This window comes from Pan troglodytes, chromosome 15, assembly GCF_028858775.2.
Source record: "Pan troglodytes isolate AG18354 chromosome 15, NHGRI_mPanTro3-v2.0_pri, whole genome shotgun sequence".
Taxonomy (NCBI): domain Eukaryota; kingdom Metazoa; phylum Chordata; class Mammalia; order Primates; family Hominidae; genus Pan; species Pan troglodytes.
Window position 1 is genome coordinate 54,304,809 of NC_072413.2, and position 19,558 is coordinate 54,324,366.

Sequence of the window (19,558 nt, forward strand, 5' to 3'; positions counted from 1 at the left end):
AGATGCTGCTGCTACACAGACATTTTGGGTTTGGGCACTTCTGGGCTTGTATTAGTCCGTTTTCACGTTGTTGATAAAGACATACCCGAGACTGGGAAGAAAAAGAAGTTTAAGGGACTTACAGTTCTACATGGCTGGGAAAGCCTCACAATCATGGCAGAAGGCAAGGAGGAGCAAGTCACGTCTTACATGGATGGCAGCAGGCAAAGAGAGCGAGCTTGTGCAGGGAAACTCCGTCTTATAAAGCCATTGGATCTCTTGAGACTTATTCATTGTCACGAGAACAGCACAGGAAAGACCTACCCCCATGATTCAGTTACCTCCCACCAGGTCGCTCCCACATGTGGGAATTCACGATGAGATTTGGGTGGGGACACAGCCAAACCATACCAGGGCTCCACAATTTCTTCAGAACTGTCTTGAGTATCAAGGTTGATAAACTCAAAGAAAGAGATGAAGACTTTATGCTAGGAGAAAAACCACCCCCTCACCTGCCCTCCCAAGTGGGAATGAGGTTGCTTCTCAGCATGGGGCTCTGTGGTTTGGAGCCTGGGTCCTAGTCAGCTCTTTCTTGCCTCACTCTGGAGGAATAGCCCAGGGTCCACTAGATAATGTCTCTGCTGCTGGCATCTCATTAGTAAGGCTCTTAGGGAAAAGACAGACTCTTCTTTGGGAATTCCTTCTGCAACCTTTGAAGAAGCCATAACAAAAAGAGAGAGAGCATGAAATCAGTCCTTCTAATCTTCCAGGGGATTTGGATTTTGTGATAGAATAGAAAACTATTTCCCAATTACCCAAGCCCCTGTTTGACTGAAAATGGGCAAGATCAAACGGTTTTGCCACAACAGAGGAAGATTTGTGGCTACCAATTCAGCTAAGATTCTCATTTTGTTAAAAAAAAAAAAAAAAACACAGTTGAAATTCTATTTTGAACTTGATTTCAAGTATTATTTGACAATGTGGGAGTAATTATTTGTTTTCTGTTTGTATTAACATTGCAAACCACAGAAACTAACATAGAATAACTTAGGTTGAAAAAAAGTTACCAGAAGGATTTTATTGCAGAATTAACATGAGAGCTGGAAAAAAAAAAAAAAAACAGGAGAAAGGGCAAGAACCAGAGAAAATGACACAACAGAGCCATCCACAGCTGGCTTAACCTGCATCTTAGTCCCTCCCTCAAGATGTAGCATCCTAGGCATATGCATTCTCTTAGATCTGCCTCAGTCAGTTTATTCCCCAAATGCCACCCTCAGCTTCATCTTGAGATTCCTCCAGAGTAGAAAGTGTGTTCAGATGCCAGGCAGCCAAGCATCACAAATGTCTACTGCAACACTTCACACTTTCGTCTACCTAAAAAACTTCTGCCATACTCTGAAACTCATTCTCATCAGTCAATATCTTTTTTTCTCTCTCCCTCCCTCACTTGCTCCACCCCCCCTCTCTCTTCCTCTCCCTCTCCCTCCTTTCCTCCCTTTCAGTGCTGTCTTACCCTTCTTTCCCACTTCCCCTCCCTAGCACCCTGATATAGTTTGGAAGTGTGTCCCTGCCCAAATCTCATGTTGAATTGTAATCCCCAGTATTGGAGGTGGGGCCTGGTGGGAGGTGATTGGATCATGGGGGTGGGTTTCTTATGAATGGTTTAGCACCACCCCCTTGGTACTGTCCTTGCAGTAGAGTGAGTCCTCATGAAATGTGATTGTTTAAAAGTGTGTGGCACCTCCCCGCTCCCTCTCTTGCTTCTGCTCTGACCATGTGACATGCCTGCTCCCCCTTCACCTTCTGCCATGATTGTAAGTCTCCTGAGGCTTCCGAGAAGCCAAGCAGATGCCAGCATCATGCTTCCTGTATAGGCTGCAGAACTGGGAGCCAATTAAACCTGTTTTCTTTATAAATTACCCAGTCTCAGGTATTCCTTTGTAGCAATGCAAGAACAGCCTAACACCCTCTACCATATCACTCTTATAAAAAACCTTGATAATAGCATTTTTATTATGATAAGATATATATAACATGCAGTTTATGATTACTGCCTTTTTTAAGTGTAGAATTCAGTGCCATTAAGTACGTTCACAATGTTTTGTAGCCATTAACACTTTCTATAGCAAGCTAATTTCAGTGAAGGCTTTCCTCTGATGAATGTGGTCTGAGGGGATTAGAGGTAATTTTGTAGAAACTAAGATGGAAACTGATCCATTATCAGGGAAGGTGCCTGGCATGAAAAGGCACATTATCATGCCTTGTTGTAGAAGGCAACATATGCCATTTATAGAATAGAACCACTTTTATTACTGCTATGGCTCATCAGCACATAGCTGTTGGTTTGTATTGAAAAGTAGACTGCTCCCAGGTAGAACCCTTTGGTTCAAGCATGGCCAGTTGATTTAGCATTGATATCCCTATCCAGGCCTCATTAGTTGCTTCATAAATAATTCTCCGGTACAAAGTTAGGAAGTTAAGTAAATTCCTAATAAATGAAATAGAATCCAGTGTAACTCCAGTAAACACTGGAATTGTCTAGATAAGTAAAACATTAATTATTTACTTTGTTTGCTAATGTGTTATCTGTATCTACATTCTAAACATATTCATCACGCTTACACATCATCTAAAAAGAGAACCCTTCTCTGGCCCTCACTTTGTCACAACTCTGCCCATCACTGACTTTTCATAAGACCCCCAACCACCAGTGTTCCCGGGCAGGGGAAAAGTTGCCTCCACTGAAAATAACATAACTCAGCACCGTTGACAACACCCATGCAATTGATTCTATTATTCCTCATCGTTTGGAATTTTAAAAGCTAAGTGACATAAATCCCTGCCACTAATAATGTCCTCACGATTATTATGGTCGTTCGCATTTCCTGACCATATTAGGCAACTTACCTGCTTAGGAAGTAGATTTTATAATCTATCGGTTTTCATACAAATATTTTAAACAGAGAAACCAGGACAGGTGTGAGAGTGGGGATGACAGTCTTAGAGAACCTGGATTCAATGCCATCTAAATAAGGTGAGAGAGAAAGCAAAGAGTTACAAAAAAGCCTAGAAAGTTTTCATCAATTGTGTCGTTGTTGACAGATGGGTCAAAATCAAAGTTGATGATCAGTCATATGATCTTCAGCAGCCCTGGAAGGGTGTGAGTTCTCGGCATCCCATGCAGGAGCTCTGAATGTACAAGAGGTGCTGAGGAGGGAGCATGCGCCGGTGCGTGAGTATGGTTCATGTCGCCCCTCAGGGTTGGAGGGTGGTAATTGACCTGCGACACTGAGTTGAAGCTGGGCTCTGACCTAAGGATTAAACAGAATCCTGCCCCGGGGGAAGCACCTGCCTTCTGCCATTGAGAAGTAACAATTAGGCTTCTCCTTGGAGCTCACTGTTCGATGATAGTGTCATCTCCCAGCATTCTAGTCCCATTTCCTCCTGTGCTGAGAATCAGCTATACAGTGGAATTGGCAATTTTAGGGAGCCTTGAAATGTGAATCTTTTTTGTCTTTTTACTGTTTTTCATCCACATGGTGAATAGCTGGTAAACAAACTCACAGAGAGCCTAAGTTACAGATGAACTCAATTTCTGGTGCTGTTATCTCCCCAAATTGCTTGTCTTCTCCTTTCAAGGTTTTCACTCAGAAAGGTACAGAATTACCACTTGATGAGTTACCATGGCAACCCCTATACATTATCTTTTAAATATACCAGACATGCAGAGTCTAATTTGACTGCAGGGATTTTAATTCATGACTTCTATGTTTTGTATAATACCATGTTTTTAAAGTTAATGAATTATAAACAGAAAAACATAGTTAAATTGGCTTTGATTAAAAGATAGCTTATTTAGCAATGCTGCTTCCATTTATGTTGCTCAAACAACAGAACATTATTTCAACCTATTTCAAATCTATACCACTGAGAGACTGCTGCACACTTCTGCAATAGGCTGTGATCCTGGGAACCTGGGATGGGAACTTCATTATTAGTAGAATCTAGTAGAGTTAGCCTTGCTATGTTGGTGTCTGAGGCTGGCTCTTTCTGGTTGTCTCAGGATGCCATCAGTGATTAGTAAATAATAAATTATACCAAGAAAGAAGCTCGTTTGAATGTTTAGTATGCCTTGCAAGGGAAATTAGGGACAACGAATAGACCTCTTCTATTCTCTTTGCACTTGATTTGCAAAAATATTTGTTTATTAAATGAGTTATTACATGGACAGCAGTTAGAACAGTGCCTGGCACTTTGTAACCAGTCAGTGAGTTTCATCATCATTGTTTGCATTTTTACAATGATTCCCAGTACAAAAGGCTTCAGCATCTTGGGCTCCTCAACACGCTGGGCTTGCATGATCCTCATCACACTGTTTATCTTACTCTTGACTACTTCTGCTGTAAGCCCTGGATTGAAGTGTTCCACATGCCCTCTCACCATTATGTTTGGATGATTTTAAAGAGATTTCTGTTTCACAGAAATGTAGGAAGAAGAATTTCATAGCCTCTTGGGTTGCAATCTTATTTGGTGGTTAAGGTGAATATAACTTAGATTGTGTATATCATTATTAGGGGAATCTTCACTAACCTACAGAAGCAGTAAAGAAGTTGTATCACACTGTCTTGAGCTTCTCAAGTTTATTTCTGGTGCTCTCCAGAGCCACTGGCATCTGTTTCAATGCCCTTCACCCAAAAATGGTTTGGAATGGACACGCACATTATGGACGGTGTAGATGGCATGGTGGGAAGGAAGGGCTTTTTACTGAAAGATCAGGTGATTCTGAGAGGGACATTAGAGTCTGGGAGAAATAAAAGTTGAAACAACCAACAATCCACTTAGCTGTCTTCCTGCAGCATAAATAGGAAGAACCACCTAAACACAGATACCTACGACACCTGTTTTCCTGGGGGTATGTCCCGCCATCCCTCTCTGCTCGCTGGCTCCTAGCACCTCCTCCACCCCTGATGCCTCACAAACAGCCTAGCCCCTTCCCTCAGAAAGCTCTACCCCTCCCCAAAAGAAGAGAAGAGTAACCTGAACATTTTCCTCCACCTTGCAATTTGAGTAATGCCTCAGCTCTTCAACCAATCTTTGCCGATATTTTCCTCTTCTTGAGTGTCGTAATCTCTGGAGGAAGATAATGATGGCTCCAAAGAATTAGATAAACTGGGGCATCCCAGTCTCAGACCATTCTCCACTCCTAAGAGAGCTTGCAACTGCCGTAAACCTTAATATTTTTTCTTAGAGTCACTAACCCAATTTCGTCTCAAAGAAAGAATATCTATTCTGTTGTCATGACTTTGGTCTTTTTCTTCTGATAAAACAGGCCCCGCCACCTGACTCTTTTCTGCCCCTGAGCCCTGCTGCCTCTTTAGAGAAACACTTAGTTGTCAATGGTTGTTCTCCTTGTTTTCTGTGTGGGATGAGTCTTGCAGTTATGTGCCACTTTTTTCAAGGATTGTGTCGTGTAGGGGGACGTGGTGTCGGGGAGGGGTGGTGGAAGGATTCAAGAAGGGATTGCCAATTCCATCATAGGGTTAGAAAGAACAATAATTCTCCTGGTCTCTAGTTGAGAGCAAGGGGAGGTTTGTGGACTCTGTGAGGGAGACAATGGGGCACTCTGCGCATAAAGGACTATGCGCACCACATGACAGGTGCTCAACGAATCTTTCCTCTTGAAATTTAACTACCTTCTTGATATTTCATTGCTCCTTAGTTCCTCCAGAAAAGAAAGTAGAAAAAACAAAAGGGAGGATAATATGATTTTTCACTGACTTTTTAAAGCAATGGGATGTTTATTTTATTAAAGACTTTTGATACATACTAATGGCTTTAAGCATGGTAATGAATATAATGCATTTTAAATCTTCCTTACTCTTCTGCCTGCCTTCATCTTGGACAGAATGATTTTTACCCTAATTAGGGAACATGAGGTGATAGAGAAAGCTACAAAGTGTCACTTGCTCATATATAAAGGCTGGATGCATGAGAAGCTCCCCATTTTTTATAAAATGTATTCAGTCTGTGGTCTAATCTATGTCTCAACAGTTAGCAGAAAGTGTCTCTGATTTGGGCCCTAAGAAAGACACTGGATAAAAATCCCAAACTTCACTCTCCTAGGATCTTGCAACCAAAGCTGACTATTGGTGGCTACACTGTGTACTAATGGGGTTAGTGCTACATGCAAATTATGTGGAAAAATAAAGCAAGATGACTCCACAGATTTTTACCCATAACCACAGCTACGTCTGCATGGGAGAAGGCAAGCCTGCCATGCCACCCACCCCCATCTCAGGCCTAAGAGTGATGGAGATGTGTTCAGATGAGAGTCTGTGACTCAGCCTGCCATACCTTCCTCTCCAAGTTCTATTCAACATGGAAACCAACTGAGGCCAGGGACTTAGGTGTCAGCTCCCTAGTTCAGTGTCAACTTAGAACCAAGCAGCAAAAAGGGTGGGTAGCTCGACGGAGAGATGGAGTAGCAGATGGAGCTATTTTATTCCTTAATTAACATAACAGCTGTAAGCAATCTCTCCCCACCCCCATAATCTTACCAACAACACTGAGGGGTTCTACCTGTGTTTATTGGCTGTTTGTGCTGTGTGTTTCAAATAATTGACAACATATGTGATTTTGTTATTCTACACTGAGCTTGCTTCATCTGCATATTCATTAAAAAAGAATTTTTAAAATCTTTGTCAGATGTTCTACATCTGAATCATCTTCTAGTATTAAACCACAGCCAAGAACTTTTATATCTTTTATCACATTAATATAAAGATTCATGGAAATTTGGGGACTTGGTGGTTGAGAATTTTTCTAGTTTCTCCAATTTGTTTACTTTTTAAAGGCAAGCTGTAAATATTGGTGATAACGATGTGCTGAATGGAATTATATTTCTGTATCCACTTCAGAAAGATTAGACTAATCCAGGGGCCAGAAATCAGTGCAATTACAAACTATCCAATTCTTGGTTGGAGTTTTGAAGCAAAGTTTTTAAAGAGTAGTTTGTGGTTTAAGTTGCATATTCCCTCTGTAGTTTACTTTGAGCTATTTGAAATGCAGAAGTACATATGTGTAAGATCATCCGTTATATCACACATAATATATAAAATGCAGATAACTGTGTAAGGCAGCTCACCAAATGGTACCTGGCATGCAATAAGCATTAAATGAATATGAATGAATAAACTAAAGAAAACGTGCTGTCCCTAACAGGGTCGTATCTGATTCCTGTGGCCAAGGAAGTGCAAGAGTCTGTGGGAGGTAATACCAAATGTTGCCAAATATGGCCTGGGGAAACAGATCACCAAGATGGACAGTATTCTACGATATGTTGAAAATGGTGATAATATGCTTTATTTGCTTGAAAAAATCTTATAAATCAGCTGAAATCGGCCACAGAAATATTTCTTGTGTGGATTTTAGCTTTTCCTCTACAAACTCTAAGCTGTAGAATCGAGCCACTCGAGTCTCTGTTGGGGATAGTCAGGGAGGCTGACTGGCTGGTGTTGAATTTGGTCCCAAGAGCTTCTTCATCATCCTCCTTCAGCTTGAATATCAGTAAGGCAAAAATAAGCTACATGTAATGTGGGCATCAGGAAGGTGAAGGAGTGGTTTACAATTGCAGACAGCAGTCTCCAGACATTAAAAGATGAGGGAAGGGTGTAGGAATGGTGGACTCCCAAAAAAAAAAAAAAAAAAAAAAAAAATTCTCCCCCTGCAAGGAACCACGTAAGGCAATCAAAAGACATAACAATAACCGACATCCACGCAACTCCTGCCAGGTGCCAAACGCTGGATGACCTCACTATCCTCATGGAAAAGGAGGTGGTAAGTACTGCTCATATCTTCTTCATTTTCCTTTTGAGGGAACCAAGACACAGAACGATAAAGTAACTTGCTTAGGTTACACCATTAGTGAGAGGCACAGCTCAGTTTCAAACCCAAACTGAGCTATTAATATTTCAGTAAAGCACCTTTATATAAATAAGGAGGTAGTTCCTAAGATCTTATCATGGCTGTGCGGCTGCAGATCTCTTCACTACTCCAAGCCCTTTTTTTTTTTTTTTTTTTTTTTTTTTTTTTTTTTTTTTTTTTTTTGAGACGGAGTCTCGCTCTGTCGCCCAGGCTGGAGTGCAGTGGCGCGATCTCAGCTCACTGCAAACTCCACCTCCCTGGTTCACGCCATTCTCCTGCCTCAGCCTCCCGAGTAGCTGGGACTAGAGGCGCCCGCCACAATGCCCGGCTAATTTTTTTGTATTTTTAGCAGAGACGGGGTTTCACCGTGTTAGCCAGGATGATCTTGATCTCCTGACTGCGTGATCAGCCTGCCTCAGCCTCCCAAAATGCTGGGATTACAGGCGTGAGCCAGCGCGCCCAGCCCACTCCAAGTACTTCTACACATAGCATAGGGTTCCCCTACAACTAACCACGCCGGCGACCTTGAGAAAATCCCAGACCCTTGAAAATCCAGGGCAGCCACTCCATGGTCCCTGCTCTCCCTGCATGAATCATTTGCATCTCCAGACCATGTTCCTTTCTGACCCCTAATGTTTGTCAGCCTCTCACCCCTGCGCACACCAGGGTGCCCCTTCCTTCCTGCACTGCCTTCTTCCTTGTTCTTCAGCTGTCAGATTGACTCCTCCTTTAAGAGCCATAAAGTTTGTCATGGCCAGTCCAATGCCAGGGATTATAATGCTGTACACATTCATCCACTCAGTCAACAAACATTTATCAATGTGCTTTCAGCATCAAGTTACAGAAAATCCATCTTAAACTGGATTTAGTAACAATGGAATAGTTGGTTCGCATTCCTGGAAGTCACAGCAGGAGACCAGTGTTTAGGTTGCTTAGACTGGAAGCTTTAGTTCTATTTTTCCGCAAATTCTTTTTTTTTTTTTTTTTTTTTTTTTTCTTTGAGACGGAATCTCACTCTGTTGCCCAGGCTGGAGTGCAGTGGCGCCATCTCCGCTCACTGCAAGCTCCGCCTCCCGGGTTCACGCCATTCTCCTGCCTCAGCCTCCCGAGTAGCTGGGACTACAGGCGCCCGCCACCACGCCTGGCTAATTTTTTGTATTTTTAGTAGAGACGGGGTTTCACCGTGTTAGCCAGGATGGTCTCGATCTCCTGACCTTGTGATCCACACGTCTCAGCCTCCCAAAGTGCTGGGATTACAGGCATGAGCCACTGCACCCAGCCGTGCAAATTCTTTTTAAAAGTTTTTTTTTTTTGTCAATGAATTTGTGACTCTACCCTCCTCTGCATGTTGACTTCATCCTCACTTTGTAGAAAGATGGAATAAAGAGAGTCGGTTCTGGAAGCAGAAGACAGAACTTTCTCAGGAGTCCCTAGCAAGCTTCTCATTGGTCTGATTGAGTGGCATGCCTGTCCTGGACCAATCACCAGCAAGTGGGATGAAATTACCCCTGGTGCTATCATTCCCACACTTGGAGCCAGGGTTGTGGTTGGCATATATAAGGGAACTTAATTCCTATGTGAATCTGTGAAATAAAGTAATTCATAGTTTGTAGCTCATAAATGCACAGTATTTCATTCTTACCAAGCAGGGAAATACTGCACACAACTAATTCAACAATTTTTATTTCATTTCTTGATATGTGCACATTCTGCTAACACTCTCTACATTGCTACTCATTGTGATTAAGGAAGGACCTAAGGAAATAAAAGAACCATGGGTTGCCTTATCTTTCCCTTCCATCATTTTCAGAATAAGTGTTTGACTAACACAGAGGTGTAACATGAGTAAGAAAGGCTGTGAAAAGCTTCCTTGATCATTTGTGTTTCTTAGAATACCACTGCCTTCTTTCTGTGTCCAAACAAGTTATGACTGGAATGGAAAGTATAGCCACCCGGGGCTGTCAGTACCCCTACCTACTCAATTGCAGACATGTTGATACAGAACATGATCATCGAATTCCAGTGAAGCCACAGTGATGGGAGTCCAGCATGAGTAAAAGCAAGTAGAAGGTAAGTATGTTACGGAGGTAGCAAATGGGATGGCTAAGATAGCAGATGTGCATATTATGTTTATCTTACCTGCTCACTGTGTGCTGTGTTGTCCCAGCAGACTTTACTTGCAAACCAGAAGTTCTAAGATAAAATTATTAAGCATTTCAAGATGGTAATAGCAGAGCATTTCCCCAAGCACAGGGTCCTTCTGAGCATGTGGCCCTGTCACTTGTCCATGAAGCCAGCCCTGGATGAGTAGTTACCTAGACAAAATTAGGGTTCTGTTAGAAAGGAGGGGATGGAGGTTGAATTCCCAGTCAACCTTGTCCTGCATTGGCATTGAGTTCATTTTTTAGATGAGGGATCAGGGGCTCAAAAATGTCTGTCTAGTTGTTGTAAAGCTGATATTCAAACCTAGATCAGTCTATGAAACAAGTACATGTCCACTACACTCTTCCTTTTCTCGTATTGATAACCTGTAACATGGTATATTAGTCTGTTCTGCATTGCTATAAAGAAATACCTGAGATTGGGTAATTTATTTTAAAAAGAGGTTTAATTGGCTCATGGTTCAGCAGGCTGCACAGGAAGCATGATACTGGTATCTGCTCAGCTTCTGGGGAGGCCTTAGGAAACTTAAAATCATGAAGAAGGTGAAGGGGGAGGCAGCATGTCACACAGCTGGAGCAGCAAGAGAGAGAAGTGGGGAGGTGCCACACACTTTTAAACTACCAGGTCTCACAAGAATTCACTCACTGTCACAAGGACAGCACCAAGGGGGATGGTGCTAAACCATTCATGAGAAACCCACCCCCAAGATCCAGTTACCTTCCACCATGTCCCACCTCCAACATTGGGGATTACAATTCAACATGAGATTTGGGCAGGGACACAGATCCAAACTATATCACATGGGAACCAGTTTTACTTCTGGATTTGTGTGTTCCAGTGGATTGTCACTAAGTAGAAATCTATGCTCCTGGATCCCTCACAGAAATCAATTGGAATTCTGTGTAAACAAGAATACTTCCTAATGAATTCTAGGGAGAACCATTTATGTGGGTTTATGTATTCAATTTGTTATCACTGCTTCTAATACTAGGAGGTGTGCATAAAAGGAAGAAGGATTCCAATATTACATTAAGGGAAGCCAGTAAAAGTCCCTTAAAGGGAAGCGAGATACCAATGGTTTGAATTGCTTAGTCTCATTTTTGAAACAGGCCCCCTTTTTAAATGTCTGGGCCTTGAAGCTGGAGATTCCACTTCTGCTTCTCTGGGCTGCTGTTTCACAGGGCACTGTTGTAGAGATGTATTTCAGAGAATGACACTCAGATATTGGGAAGTAAATGATGAATGAGCAGACATTATTTGGGCAATGCAGTTTTCAGACAGGGGCTGCAAGAGAATATATTTTCGGGTGCTTCTGTTGGTATTTAACTTGCAGACTGTATATACAGTAAATCAGGAGGGCCAATAATACAGTACATAGGGCGATGTCTTATGTAGGGTTCTGACAATGTACAACAGCTGCCCTAGCAGAAGGGGTATGGATTTATGGCCACACGCTTGCAGGTGGTGACAGCCAATATGTAGCAAGGTTCTCTATCGATACCTGGAAGTATTTATTTTTTTGGTTCATCCTGAGGTAAAGGAAAAATGAAAGGCAACTATGGATCTTTTGACACCAGATATGCAAGCTGCGTAGCAATTGCATAGCTTTTAAAGGATGGAGAAAGAGCTTAATATAACACACTCGCTCAGAGTCCTTTTTAAGACTCAGTTTCTTGGTGTCAGTACCATCCAGAAAAGGTCTTTTTTTTTGCATCCCTGATGGTTCTCTCATTTTATCCATGGGGTGGGGCCAACTTATCCCATAGGCACAGCAGGCGCAGCGGCTGAGCCCACACCACTTTCAGGGGTCCACAAAAAATGTTTCAATTTTAGCTTCTTTTAAAATCAGAAGAAAAATGAATATAATAATAACAAATATATAGTGATTGGTCCAGCATAGATTATACTTGTCTTTACACCAATGAAGTCATAAAATATTTTAATTATTTTTTTAAATGCAGGAAGAAGCCCAGAAAAACCAAAGCGCCTAAGGCCCATGAAAGCTGTAATGACTCCTTACCATGAAGGTGAGCCAGGCTTAAAATCTCGCTTTTTCCCATGTCCCCAGGCAGGCACCAGAGACTGCCCGTGGCATTGGGCATTTGATGAGGGTGAGCTGTTTCTGGTCTCGAACTCTCTCTGAAGAAACTCAGCTAGGGATTGGGGCCTGTCCATGAACCAGGCTCCCTCAGCCCATCCAGAAGCCACTCCCACAACCTTGACTCTATTTTCTCCCTACCTCACCCCAGAGCTGAGACACTTTCATGACTCCTCTGAGCATCTCTCCAGCTTAGCAGATTCCTAGGGTTGCCGTAACAAATACCACAAACTGGGTGGCTCACACAACTGAAAGCTATTCTCTCCCAGTTCTGGAGGCCAGAAATTCAACTCAAGGCGTCAACAGGGTTGGCTCCTTCTGAGGGCCATGAGGAGGCATCTGTCCCATGTCCTCTCCTAGCTTCTGGTGGCTTGCTGGCAGTCAGATATCCCTTGGCTTGTAGACGCATCATCCAGATCTTTCATCTTCACATGAAGGCATTCTGTGAGCATGTCTGTGTCCATTTGCTCTTTCTTTTTTTCTTTTTTTGAGACCAAGTCTTGCTCTGTCATCCAGGCTGGAGTGCAGTGGAGTGATCTCCACTCACTGCAAGCTCCGCCTCCCGGGTTCACACCATTCTCCTGCCTCAGTCTCCCAAGTGGCTGGGATTACAGGCACCCACCCGGCTAATTTTTTGTATTTTTAGTAGAGACGGGGTTTCACCGTGTTAGCCAGGATTGTCTTGATCTCCTGACCTTGTGATCCGCCCATCTCGGCCTCCCCAAGTGCCGGGATTACAGGCATGAGCCACCGTGCCCGGCCCATTTGCCCTTTTTTATAAGGACACAAGTCATATTGAATTAAAGGCCACTCCACTATGACCTCATCTTAACCAATTACATCTGCCCTGTTCCCAAAGAAGGTCACATTCTGATGTATGGGGAGATAGGGTTGCAACATCTGAATCTTTGGGGGCCAGGGAGGTGTGGGGCAATAGAACTCCTAAAATCAGTTCACGAAGATGCTGTGATCTCAGTGTGGGTTTGGAGTGTGAGCCCCTTCTGCCTGATGTTCCAAAAAGCAACTCAGCGTGAGTGAGGCCTCTGCATCTCTCTCAGTTCACTCTTCTCCATCCCAAGGGAGGTGTGTGCCCCCTCACTTCCAGGAGTGTAATCAGGGATTCTCGTGCCCAGTGCCAGGTAGGGGGGAAGGGAAAAGAGACAGGGGTCTCCATCACCTCCTGTATAACCTCAACGCCTACTCAGCAGGAAGTGGGTAAAGAGTGGACAGAGGAGTTGAGGTGAAACAGAAGGTCGCCAGACGTGGGAACAGAGGAGGAGGTAGCTGACAGGTAGGACCAGAACCAGCCAGCTTTATCTGATTGTCTCGATGTCAATTTCACACTACTCTTTTCATGAGCAGGGTGGAGGATCCAACCCAGGCCAGGGTCAGGAGCATAGATGCTGAGTCTGAAGAGCGGGTGTGGGTGTCGGGAGGCAGGGGGGTTTGTAGGGCTGGCATGGAGCCCAGGACACATGTGGGAAGCACTGAACAGTTCAGCACAGCAGCTGTAGGCATTAGCCAGTTTAGTTAATCAGCAGTGCAAGCCCCCAAGGCTCGAGTCCTCTTTGTACAAAGATCACAGTAAACAGGAGTGGGCGCAGTGGGAAAAGAATAGACTTGAGAGTTAACCAGACCTAAATTTAAATTCTAATTCTGAGTCCACTTGGCTTTAGGCAAATCACCTTATCTTTCTGGCCCCAAGTTCCCACATCTTTTAAATATAAAATGGGAATAATAATAATAATAATACTTACCTTATAAGGTTGTTGTGAGGGCTAGATGTACTTATATGAAAGAGAGAGTCCTGGCAGGTGGTAGGTGATGAATAAATGGTAGCCAGTAATGGTGGTGAGAGAATCTTGTACTAACTAAATAGTATCACTCACACTATGTGCTTGAAGTCGAAACCAAGGCGTAAACTTCCAGGAGTAGTTCTTTAGTTGTGGGCTTAAAATGTACACACAGGGTCTCACATATTGTCCCTGGGTTAAAATTTTTGTAAAATAAGTGTCATTTTTCTCTCTATGGGACACAGATAGAAGTGGTCAGGATGTTACAGGGAAGTGTATTCTTTCCTATTATCAAAGGGGTGATAATGCCCAGTTATTGTCCTGGCAGTTGGACCTCTGCTCTGCTGTCCTTAAAAGTGAGTGGAGGCCAAGTGCAGTTTCTCACGCCTGTAATCCCAGCACTTTGGGAGACTGAGGTGAGTGGATCACTTGAGGTCAGGAGTTCGAGACCAGCCTGGCTAACATGGTGAAACCCCATCTCTACTAAAAATACAAAAATTAGCCAAGCGTGGTGGCACATGCCTGTAGTCCCAGCTACTTGGGAGACTGAGGCAGGAGAATTGCTTGAACCCAGGAGGTGGAGGTTGCAGTGAGCTAACATCACACCACTGCACACCAGCCTGGGTGACAGGGTGAGACTCCGTCTCAGAAAAAAAAAAAAGAAGTGAGTGGCAAGAAAATATAGTAATAAGCACTGACATGGCGCTTACCACGTGCCAAATTCTATTCTTTATGTTTGTGGATATTACCTTATTCAATCCCCACCATAACCCTATGGAGTGAACGTTATCCTCACTCCATAGGATGAGGATATTATTATCCTCTTTTTTAAACCACTTTTTATGTGCAATATCTACCTTTAAAAATATCTATTAGTAAACAGCTGAATTATAAAAAATCAATTTCACTCCAGCAAACCTCGAGTGCCCGAAGCCGATAACAAATGACTCAGCGAGTAAAATAAAGGTAGAACAAAGCAACAAGGACAAGTAAGACTTTAAGTGATTATTATTACCTCATTTTTACAGATGCTAAAGGTTAAGATGCAAGAACACGAGTGTCAAGTTCTGGTTCCAGACTACATGCTCGTGGCCACTACACTCTGCTGCTGCCTCATATTCTATATGCCTTGTACACTGTAACTCCACTGAAGTGCTGGTGGTGGTGGCGTGTGTGTGTGAGAGGGAGAGAGAGAACTGGGGCATCGGGAGGCCCCTAGCCCTCACACCTACCAGCCCAGCCACTGTGCAGAATGCAGGGATGAGTTGTTTCATTTCAGGTGTTCACTCTGCTTTTTGCAGAACATATTGTCCCTTGAAGGATATTAATACAGGAAATGAATAAAGAGTGGCTTCACAACAAATTTGAGACCAGGACAGCTTCCATCTTATGTGTTTCAGATAAATAAGCCCTTACAGTAATCAACTCTTCGGGGCCAGACCTCTCTCCCTGGAATATGAAGTGCTCCAGCACACTGTAAACAACAGTGATGTGACTCATTTCCTGAACTGTGTCGTGGCCATCTGCTCAAATATCTCCCTTCCTTTTCCTGTATTCTAATGATACAGCAACTCTATGGACAATTATGTAGCCATTAAAAATGGCAATTTAAATTTTCAAAGTTAAAATGCATAACAATGTGGGGAAAATGCCTATAATACAATGTTAAGTGAAACAATTGCACACAAGAGGTGCATGTATGTAAAATGTGTATGCACGAGGCCAAGGCCTAGAAGGACATGGAAAAGGAAGCTTGTTTTCAAAAACTGGAGACTTCTTTTTTAAAGTTTCACATATACTTTTAAAATTAGAAATAAAGCAAGACGCTTCGTTGTGCAATTTCACTGCCATCAACTACAAACATAATGTTTACATACCGACCCAGTTTTTTTGGAGCTGGGAGGATCTCTAAGATTGATAAAAAATAGTTATTAAAATGGCAGATTTTTCTGGATATGGGAAAACTTATCATAAGAGAAGTATGTCGTTTCCTTATCCTGTTTGAAATTTTTTAATGGTTGGAGAACTTGTGAGGAAGGAGATTAAGAATGAAACAGTAATCTTTTCTTTAAAATGTTATCTCACACCAGATACAGAGAATAAATGAGCAGTTTCCAATCCTTTTTAGGAAGGAGGCAGGACATAAATAAACAAAATATAGACTACATGAAATATAACTTAAGCAATCTCCCTAGATACATTTTTCCATAAACCTAAAATCTATTAGGTATTTTTGTAGTTCTTCATTTCCTTCACTCACTTAAAGTCTTACTTGTCCTTGTTGCCTTGTTCTGCCTTTATTTTACTCACTGAGTCATCTGTTGTCAGCTTTGGGTACTTGAGGTTCGCTGGAGTGAAAAGAATTTTTTATAATTCAGCTCTGTTTACTAATACATCTTTTTTAAGGTAGATATTGCACGTAAAAAGTGTTTTTTTAAAAAAAAATCAGCCAATGCCCTTGTGAAGCTACTTCATTTGCTCTGTTGGTCCAGGTCAGCTAAGTTTCCCACACATCTTTAGTATTGATGCATCAAAGGACTTAGTGAAATTAATCAACTGCATTTTAGACTGAAGGCTTCATTCCACAGGATGTGTGGGCCGTTAACAAAAGTGAATTTTTCCCAACTCAAAACGGTATAGAAAGGAAAATATAAATGAAATGACTTGGAGTAGGTTCAGTATAAGGCTAATTTTTCTTAAGGGTAAGCTTGTGGTTTAGGTTAGAACTCATCAAGTTAATTGTCTTCTGATCCTTGAAAGTCAAATCCAGACATCTTCTTGATGATTCCTGTTACCAAAGTCTCTGGAACAAGTGATGTTTCCTGAGCCTTCTTAAAGACTCTCATACTAAGGAGGTCCTTCGGGAACCCAGTGCTAATAATGTGTGATACTGGAATAAAAAAGCAAGGGAGTAAATGAACTTGCTGAGAAGGACCCCAGTGAACCATTGTTCCTGAATATAAAAACTAATTCCTGAAGATTGTGGCCAAGAAGTAGGTCCCAGTGGAAAAGAAGGAGAATCAGAGTTTGGAAATGTGATGAAATTTCCATGGGCATAGCAGAGAGTAGATCTTGTCACTAGTTGACATGTGCTGCTGCCAAGGTGTGGCCCTTGGGAGAGTACAGCTAATGGCCTCAGCGTCACCTGGAGGTCTGTTACAAATGCAGATAGACCACGAAAGGATTTTTGTCTCTTCGTTCACTTCCATCACCCTAGTGCCTTTAACAATGTCTGCACGTAATTGCTGGACGAATGAATTTCTTGAGCCCAATCCCAAATCATTGAACTAAAATCTCTGGGGGCAGGTCCCAAGAATCTGTATTTTAACAGGATCCCCAGTTGGTCCTCAGGCATAGTTTAGTGTGAGAACCACTGCCCTACTGTACATGGATACTGGGCAGTGTAGTACAGTGTTGATTCCCCTGAATGCACCACAAACTCTAGAAACCTGAAAATGAAGGAACAGCCGCACCTTGGTTTCTACTATGATTATGATGATGATTCTCTGGTATTGCATAAAACATTTACACCCAATATATCCAGGGGTTAGGTTAGGCAGTTACACTTATTCCCATTTCACAGTAGAAAAACTTGGACATATGCGAGGTCAGATAATTAACAAAAAAAGAATCAAAACCTACCCCACTAGACAAAGTTTAGGAGATGATGTGCTAAGCCTGAACTGGACAACGTGACATAATTAGCAAAGAGTGAAGGACAGCACTCCACTCGGGTCTATTATTGTTATGACCAAGGTCATTTTAAAGTATCAGAGCCACTCTCCAGGCGAGTTATAGGAAGAGGCCACAAAGAACCCGAAGAGATGGCGTCTTTCAACCACCTCTGTTACTCTGCCAGTGATCTGAGAACAAAAGGCCCTCTTGGGCTAAAAAGAACAAGTTACGGAGTCAGAAGGGGGTATTAGGGAAGGGAAAGTGAGCCAATCCCTGGGGCTCACCAGGAACAATTAATTTGTTTAGTTCTAACTAACCCATGGGTTTACCTTGAATGAAAGTTAGCATTATATTGAATTTACTCCGAGTCACTTTATTTACATTTTCCTTTCTATATCATTTCGAATTGGGAAAAATTAGATTTTGTTAATTTTAGCTCCTTGGGCAAAAGGCACCGCATTCATTCCCAGCATTATCATTCCCAACACTTCGCATAGTATTAGATGACTTTCCTATAATCACTTCATTCTCTTTTATGAGACTTGAGGTTTAATTGGAGGTTCCAATAAGAGACTTTATGTGTTTAATGGATTTTGGTATAATAATCAGAGTCTGAAATGCTAGTCAGAAGGCCAGTTGACTTCTAATGAGGCTGCACTTGGGAGAAAAGGGTTTTAAAGATACTACAAGTCTATGCTGTAGAAGTAGACATGCAAATGTTTAGGGAAAGATGTAAAGTGTCTTGTTACTTCTAAATCACAGGCATATGTACTCCAAAACCTATTGTTAGACTGGGTTAACTGGTGAAAAACATTCAAATTGATGAGTGGGCAGTTCAACTTTTGAGAGGGACTCAGTGAAAATAGTAACGGGACACTCGGACGCATTCTCCTGTTGGCCACTTCTGGAGGCTTCAGGGATTGGGCTCACCCTCCTTTCGCTGGTAACCCCTCGTGACCCCTCGGCCTGGGCTTCTCTTCCTCCTGCACGCTCCCCTGCAGAGTGGAACACAGACTTTCCAGCCTTCCTAACTGCAACCCTTCCTTACCGTCTCCAAAACATGCACCTGCTCACTTCTTTTTAATTATTAAGGAATTTTTCAATTGGACACGCTAAGGAAAATGGGATTACAAAATAAACAAGAAATGAGGAAATTAAATATTATGGGAAATCTTATATTTATAGCTATATCAAAGCAATTTCCCTAGGAAATTTTATGGTATATTGCTGGCTAGGCATTTTCTTACTTTCCCATTACTCGTGGGAATATTTTAAACAGAAGACAAGCACTCTTACCATGGAGCTATATTAAACTTAATATATTTAAATACTACATAGTGCATATCTGAAGTATTACGTGTTTTGCCTACACATGGAAACTAATTTTTAAGTGGCCTCACCCACAACCAAGGACTCTCTGCCCTTCCCAAGGTGGAAATGTGAGAGATGGATCTTCCCTGCTTCTCCCTCCAGGCCACAAGCTTTTTTTTTGTTTGTTTTTGTTTTGTTTTGTTTTGTTTTTTGAGGCAGAGCCTTGCTCTGTTGCCCAGGCTGGAGTGCAGTGGCACAGTCTCGGCTCACTGCAACCTCCACCTCCCGGGTTCAAGTGATTCTCCCGCCTCAAGCTCCTAAGTAGCTGGGATTACAGGTACGTGCCACCACACCCGGCTAATTTTTGTATTTTTAGTAGAGACAGGGTTTCACCGTGTTGGTCAGGCTGGTCTTGAGCTCCTAACCTCATGATCTACCCGCCTCAGCCTCCCAAAGTGCTGGAATTAGAGGCGTGAGCCACTGCGCCTGGCCCATGAGCTTTTGACCCTGGAACTGCATGGACAGTCTTTGCCTTTCACCAAAGTGTAAGTGATGCTAACCACACTCGGTGATCAGTGGTTCTCAAATTGGAATGTGCATGACAGACAGCTAAGGC

The 19,558-nt window shown here is 42.5% G+C and overlaps 1 long non-coding RNA gene across 2 annotated transcripts; it reads left to right on the top strand.

Moving 5' to 3' along the window:
* The first annotated feature begins 939 nt into the window (after positions 1–939).
* On the top strand, positions 940–19,332 carry LOC104002043 (uncharacterized). 2 transcript variants are annotated; one of them, XR_010150948.1, is made up of 4 exons: positions 940–3,207; positions 9,794–9,972; positions 12,027–12,092; positions 14,985–19,332. It is a non-coding gene; the product is annotated as an uncharacterized LOC104002043 (long non-coding RNA). The 2 variants fall into 2 exon arrangements; XR_008539007.2 differs by lacking the exon at positions 940–3,207 and having other exon boundaries at positions 9,240–9,972.
* The last annotated feature ends 226 nt before the right edge of the window (positions 19,333–19,558 follow it).